At 42.9% G+C, this 7,865-nt stretch overlaps 1 pseudogene; it reads right to left on the bottom strand.

Annotated features, from left to right (window-relative positions):
* Positions 1 to 5,958: 5,958 nt before the first annotated feature.
* On the bottom strand, positions 5,959 to 7,147 carry LOC111142679 (annotated as a pseudogene).
* Positions 7,148 to 7,865: the final 718 nt, after the last annotated feature.

Genomic DNA, 7,865 nt, shown 5'->3' with positions numbered 1-7,865 from the left:
GTACCCAACCAAATTCACTATTACGAAGATTTTTATATTTCATTCCATTTAAAGCTGTGTAAATAGGACCAAAGATTTTATTAACATTGTGAATCAGGAGAAAAAAATGTATAAAATTTTCCTTTCCATTTTCCCCCTCATTTGAGATCAGTAGTGTATCTAGCAGCAAATGATGCAGTATATTCTCTGTCTTTACTTTTATTTTTTTATTTTAATTTTTTAAAAGAGTTTATGTATTTATTTGGCAGAGAGAGAGAGGATGAGCAGGGGGGAGGGGCAAGGGGAGTGGGAGAAGCAGGCTCCCTACTGAACAGGGAGCTCCAGGCAGGGTCTCCATCTCAGGACCCCGGGATCATGACCTGACCTGAAGGTAGATGCTTCACTGACTGAGCCACCCAGCACCCTCTCTGTCCTTACTTTTCAAAAATTAGAAAAGGAAACATTCATGTTTATGTATTTGGAGAGGCGTACTTATACTTTTGCACAGTAGAAGTAATGGGTGGGTAGATGAATGAATGAATTCATTTCTCCTTTATTTAAGAAATTTCTTAGTGATTGACAGGGCATCTCTCAGACTTACCCTGAAATGTGTACACAATCTGGTCCGGTTGTTTGTGCAGCATAAATACAGAAGTGTTGCAATTCGTATGCCTAAGTCCAGCTTAGGCATTCCGCTCCTGTGCTGTGCCCTAAAGCAAGCCAACCTTGCAATGACAGGACATGGGAATCAGTCATCACCCAGAGAACTTCCGAGAGCTTGGACAGTGTGCAGGATAGAGCTCAGGGGCTGAGATAGGGGCGCTGTGAAGGAGATGGGTGATGGCTGTGTGTTGCATATAGACAATGCTCAAGGAAAACATACTCTCTGAATTGATTGGCTTAGAAGTCATTGGGAAAGCAGAGAGAGGAGAAAGATGAAACTTCTGGAGCCCAGAACCAACTTAAAGGATCAGGAAAGTGGTACAGAGAAGCATCTTCTCTTCCCTCAAGCATCAGCCTTGTACTCTAAAAGTGCTTTCCAGGTAGACTCCTGGCCATCCTTCTGCCTCCTTCGATCGACCCTCGAACAGCACATAGTTGCAGGAAAACCTCAATGTCCTCCAAAGCAGACAAACAGAGGGATGGGATTGTGACAACTCTCTCCTTAGTTCTCAATGTGGAAACACTGCCGTGGGGGACAAGGAACTGAAAACATCCAAATCTGTGGCAAGAGATGCTAAGACAATTCCACACACAAATGTGAAATCATCAGTTACACCATGCACACTGATGACATGATTTTCTTTTCTTTTTTTTTTAATATTTATTTATTTATTGAGAGAGAAAGAGAGAGAAAGTGTGGGTGGAAGGGCAGAGGGAGAGGGAGAGAGACTCCTTCTGAGCCAGGAGCCTGACCCCAGGACCCAAGATCATGACCTGAGTTGAAATAAAGAGTCAGGTGCTCAACCAATGGAACCACCTAGGCGCCCACAGGATTTTCACATCTACAAAGGCTACTGCTGTCATTAAGGGCTTTCCTAAGGCATTTTGTTAAATCAGCATTGGATCTGACCACATTATCTCTGCACTTGAATAAATGTCTGAGATGGAGATGCTTACAGTTTTTGAAGGTACTGATCAAAGTCATGCTTCTTCATCTGATATCAGGTAAGTGCCACCCAAGGGCAATCTTGGTGGGCTGGCCCTTGTCCATTGCGAATTTCACCATGGAGCACAAAGGGAAACAGATCCAAACACAGCAGTGTTGTCAAATGGACACGGGAAAATCTCAAGTCATTTCCCTCGTGCCTGTTTTCCCAAGTCTCAAAGAATCTAATTGCTTCTTCCTTGGCTCCTCTCAAATGACGCTCTCCTAGGGCCATACGCAAACTTCTGAAGGGACCTAAAGACAGCTGGTTGTTTCAGGGGCTCAAGGTCAGCCTTTCCCTAGGTCACCATACAGGGATCAGGGATCGTGCCGCTCCTCACTCAGTGGCCCTATTCACATTTTTAATTAAAAAACTGCTTCCCCACCTTTTCAAATTTTAACTTATATAGAGTTTGAGCAGAACTCATTTTTCCTGTATGGACTCCATGCACTCCCAAGGATCTCTGATTCCTGCTAAATATAAAACTCTCCTTCCACCATCATCTCACTGATGAATGGAAATTCTAGAAATACTCCTGGCTTTCTGAACCCAGAGAGCAGACATCAGGCATTAAATTTCCCATGAAGAAGCAAGACATCCACGGTTATCATTTCTGCCTGATGATGGTTAGTTCTCTCCTTCCTGTTGCCTCTCTCACACATCTGTCTTCTGTGCTTCTGGCGAAGTCACCTCCCTGTCACCCCTAGGCAAGGTCCCCAGACGTTCTGCTGGATGCCTGCCACCCCGGGGTAGCCCCACCTGTGGGGAAGGCAGGAGCATATGCTGGGAGGTAGTGCTGGGTACGACAGTGGGTGAGAACTCCTGAGGGCAAAGCTTGGCTCTGGCACTCAATGGTGTTGTGGGGTTTGCTGAATTACTTCTTAAAAATAAATAAAATCTTTGAAAAAAAAAAAAAGGAAGAAGAAGGAAGAGAACAGCATATCTAGGTCCCCTTATTCCCTTTGATAAGCTTCATTTGTTACCTCCACCATAAAGCCTGACCAGACTTAATTACTTCTCTTTGCATGTTTTCTTCCTTTTTTAAAAAAATTTGCAAATCAGAATACCTATTCATAATTTTCCAGTAAGAAATGGACTACCGGGGTGCCTGGGTGGCTCAGTGGGTTAAAGCCTCTGCCTTCGGCTCAGGTCATGATCTCAGGGTCCTGGGATCGAGCCCTGCATCGGGCTCTCTGCTCAGCGGGGAGCCTGCTTCCCCCTCTCTCTCTGCCTGTCTCTCTGCCTATTTGTGATCTCTGTCTGTCAAATAAATAAATAAAATATTTTTTAAAAAGAAAGAAAGAAACAAATGTACTACCGAGCACATTCTTTCCCTGGAAGTGGATTTACGTAGGAAAGCTAAATTACCATCGGAAGTTTGGTTGGTGCACAGACTTAGAGTTGCTTGTGTCATGAATCAATGATACATTGCTTCATACCTTCATCTCCACTAGTAATAGCTGGGATCTTTATTTAGGTCTTGCTGGATGCCCAGCAATAGTGTTCTTAATATCTGCATATTAAAATGTCATCTCGGGGTCGCCTTGGTGTTGCAGTGGGTAAAACGTCTGACTCTTGGTTCCCGCCAGGGTCCTGATCTCAGGATTATGAGATCAAGCCCCATGTGGGGCTCTGTGCTCAGTGGAGAGGTTGCATGAGACTTTCTCAACCCCTCCCTCTGCCCCAAACCCTGGTGTAACCTCTCTCTCTCTCTCTCACTCTCAAAAATAAGTAAATAAATAAATCTTTTTAAAAATGTAATCCTCACAACAGCCCTGTAAGGCACCATTATCATTACCATTTTTTAAGAGAACTGATGCATGGAGAGTAGGTCACCCCTCCGAGGATACAAGTTGGCAATGTTGGGGTCTGGCGCCAGAGCCCCAGCTCACAGTCGCTGGCCTGTGCTTTCTCATAGAAGTAATGGGGCAAGCATTCACTGCTGCCTCTCACTGCCCCTTGCATGATGTTCGTGGCCCCAAACTCACTCAGCTGTTTTTATTTTGTTGCTCCTTGATATTTGCACATCTTTCCCCACACACGCAGCCTTTGGCTTAGGAGGAGCAAGGAAGGAACTAGGGGTTGCCAATCTTCTCTTTTCCTTTGATGTCATACGTCATCGCTTTCAGTGGGAGTGCCAACACCAGGAAGTGACAAGAAGAGAAAATAATAGGATAGAGGTCCTAGGTCATTCATGCTTCTTTGAACCCTATACCAGGCGAGTCCCGGTCGGGGCTGCTCCTGATTCAAAAGGAAAGCCTCTCTATGCTGCCGGAGCCCTTGCTTACTGAGTCTTAGATCCGGGCTTCTCAGCAGAACACTCACCTGTTCCCAGCAGTGCCTGAATTTACAAATTCTTTAAAGGCTGTGAATCTGCTCTGTAATTCACTTTGACAAGTTCCAGGCATCTAGGACAAATTCTTTGCTGGTTTTTGTGATCTTGATTTTGCCACACTTCATTAACTGAGATTAAAATGAGTTTCTCTTTGAAAAGCTGTAGGATGACAATACTTCTTGTCCATCTTCTCGCCCCGGAAGTATGTGTAGAAATAGTAGAAAAGAATGCTTTGGCCTCCATTATTTTCAGTGACTAAAGCCAAAAATGAAATCCAGAATGTTCTCCTTGATAGAACATTTTCTAAGACTCTAGAATCTTGCTGAGTGAAGAGATAGAAAGGCATCATCCCCGAAGAGAGATTTGAACAGACTGGCAATTCTTCTAAGTTTTAAGTAACCAGTCCCTTGACCTTGATGATACATTTGTAAAGACTTTCAAGAGTGGAAGCAAGGAAAGGAGGAGAAAGGCAACTTTGATGATTACATAAAATCCTGATGCATGTAGAATGTTCTCAGTATGTGCAATATTCAAGGTGCCAGATAATGACAAAGATACGATTCTTTTCATCTTTGAGAATAAAGACCAGAAGGATAGCCACAGTAATGGCGGCAGCTCTCTTCTAGCTCTGAAAGTTCCTGGCTGTCCTCCGTCTTGACCCCCACTTGCTCCAGTGGTGAGTTACAGTAGTTAGAAAATAGGCAGAGATCTACCACCTACCTACTGCATGCTGATTTCTATACTGCCCTGTGGCTCTGTACTTGAGAAGGTTATCCTCTTTGGAAGACAGCCAAGAATACATCTAGAGAGTGGAAAGAGAACCCCTGGCCCAGATAACAATCTTCTCTGTAGCATTTTTTGAAACATCGCCTTCAGCCTAGGCAACGCTTTTCCCGAGAGCTTGTGATGGTACTTTTAAAGACAGCCCGTTCCACTCTATTTCACTTATCTTTTAAGGGATGAAAACAATTAAATCCTTTAAATAGTGTGTTAATACTGACCAAACAATGACTTTTTATTTTCTTTATCTCCTCTTTCTATGCCTCCACGATTATTTCGTTTTTCATTACTTGATAAGTTTCTAAACTCCTTGATGATATTTGAGAAGCACCCTACAGAGAAAACAGAAATAAGCAAACAAATTAGGTTGCATGGCAGAGAGGAACGGGCAGTTCATGAAATCACCAAATGTTGTATCCGAGGTGATAAAATGGCGTTATGTTGGTGCAAAAAAATAAGATCCTCATGTCACTGTAGGACAAAAGCAATTCGTGGAGCTAAAAGACTGTCTATTTCACATCATCTCCAAAGTAGCTTTGATCTGGACAGTTACTAAAAAGGTTTAACTGCTCAGAGACTTGCAGTCATTAAATATATAATGATTTTTCAATATTTACACAGTCTTTTTCAAGGGCAAACACGACCCATTAAAGCACGAAGACCGTGCTTCACCAATTCATATATTTGTAAAACAGAGAATGGTTGCTCTATTCTGTTTCAGCTTGATGCCTTGCCTTATGCTGATCCCAGGACCCCAGGACCATGACCTGAGCCCAAGGCAGATACCTAATCTACTGAGTCACCCAGGCGCCCTCTCGAACAGTCTTCTATCCAATTATATGTAAAAAAAGTTAAACAAAATGAAAAATTCGTGTATTCTTAGTGAAGCTGGACGTAAACAGGAGTCTGTCTGATCCAATTTGGAGAACATTCTTGCCTTGAGGAATGTGCATGCGTCATTGGGTGACCTTATAGCCTGAGCTGCCTGTTCAGGTCCAGCTCATGCCTGGACATCATGTCATCATTAATAGTGTCCCTTCATTCTCAAATATTCTCTTTTTTTTTTGAGTTTTTATATTTGAGTTTATTCCTCATTTAACTTTTAAAACACTATTGTAGTTTAATATTAAAACAAAAACAATAGCAAGTAGTGAGCTATGATTATAGTCCTGCACTCATTCACTACTGCACATAAAGTGCCAGCAGTGTTATTCACTAGCCCCAGTAAGAGGTCTGACACTGAACACCACCCCTGGGATGATGTTCATCATCCTCACGTGCTTCTGCATTGTAATGGCGCCATCTTTCCCGATTTGGGTCAAAGTCCACCAGTTCTACCTGGTCTGTTTCATCAGTCTCTTCTACTTCCTTCCTCTCAGGCAGTTTTTCCAGCAAAGAGAGTTTATCAGGAGAGAGAAAGCCATTCTCAGGAAAGTTTACCTTACATTCGACGATGAAGCGACCCTTCTTATATGGTCTATGATAAATTGGCGTGCCTTCATTTAGCACATACTTGATATCTCCATGCTTGACAATTTGACCTGAGAGGTGATGACAGTGGTTCGGTTGTCAAGAGTAGATATTGGTTTTTGAAAACCGCACAGTGCTTCGACCAGCTGTATGTCCATACACAAGAAAAGGTCTTCTCCTCGCCGAGTAAAAACAGCATGGTCCTTCTGATCTAAAACAATGATAATATCTCCTGGTTCCAGTCCTGGTTCTTGGTCTCCTTCACCATGGAATGTTATCTTCTGGCCATCTTTCATGCCTTTGTCAATATGAACTTCTAGAATCTTCTTCTCTCGAACTATCTTCCTTCCATTGCAGCTTTTACATCTATCTTTATGACTGATCTGTTCCCCATGGCGCTGGCACTCCATGCACACAGATTGAATTTGCTGAACCATTCCAGGTCCTATCTGATGAATTCTTATTTGCATTCCAGTGCCTGGGCAATTGGGACAACATTCAACTGCTCCTTTCTTACCACCCCGGCCTTCACATTTATCACAAATCTCATTCTTTTGCAGAGCTAGTTTTCTTCTTTCACCGTTGTATAAATCTTCTAAGGTTACTGAGAGCTGATGGACAACATTTTTACCTTTCCTTTCTCTCTGCATTCTTCCTCCTCCTCCAAAAAACATATCGAAGCTGTCCATGGTGGAGCCAAAACCACCACCGGCTCCACCTTCTTTAATTGACTCTTAGCCTCCTTTGTCATACTTTTCTTTGCATCAGAGAGTACTTTGTAAGCTTGAGAAATCTGTTTAAACTTCTCTCCTTCGTTTGGATTCTTATCAGGGTGGTACTTCAAGGTCAGTTTCCTGGAGGCCTTTTTCAATTCTTCTAGGGTGGCATTGGGTTTGACCCCCAAAATATCATAGTAAATGGTTTCTTTCACCATTTTCTATAGCTGGTGAGAGGGCCGAGGCCGATGTCGGGGAGCAGGAAGGAGCACGTTGCTGGGTGCAGCTCAGGTAGCCACCTCTCCTCCGTTCTCAAATATTCTATGGTCTGATCATGGTAACCCTAATCATAGACAAGAGGACTGCTTCAGAATAACAACCAGTGGGTCCCTGTGCTGGGGGTTCCTAACTAGGGGCTGACAACAGAACAGAATGGGAATGCTCTCCAAGGCCTCTTTTGCTTTCAGTTTCTCAGATCCTGTGGGGAGTATTCAAAGAGACAAATGTGAAATGTGAAATTCTAAGTAATAATATTGAGGGCCACTGAAAAAATATAATTAACTCTCAAGGCGCCTGGGTGGCCCAGTTGGTTGAGCATTTGACTCTTGGTTTCAGCACATGTCATGATCTCAGGGTCATGAGATGGAGCCCTGAGTCAGGCCCCATATCAGCCTGGAGTCTGCTTGGGATTCGCTCCCTCTGTTCCTCCCCCCCATCTCCACCCACACTCTCTAAAATAAAATAAATAAAATTAAAAAAAAAAAATTAACTCTCAATAGTTTGCCCTAATAGGATAATCAGGAATATGTATAACTAACGTTTGTCATATTTATTCCGTCATATTAACCTTCTTAATTATACTATTCTCTTAAAATTGGTTTATATTGCCTGGTACATTTTGTCTCAGAATGAAGAGAGGTGGCCTACAATTTGCTA

This window comes from Enhydra lutris, unplaced genomic scaffold (genome assembly GCF_002288905.1).
Source record: "Enhydra lutris kenyoni isolate GAN:26980312 unplaced genomic scaffold, ASM228890v2 scaffoldscaffold8, whole genome shotgun sequence".
Taxonomy (NCBI): domain Eukaryota; kingdom Metazoa; phylum Chordata; class Mammalia; order Carnivora; family Mustelidae; genus Enhydra; species Enhydra lutris.
The sequence above is the reverse complement of the archived record's forward strand: the minus strand, read 5'-3'. Positions and strand labels throughout refer to the sequence as shown.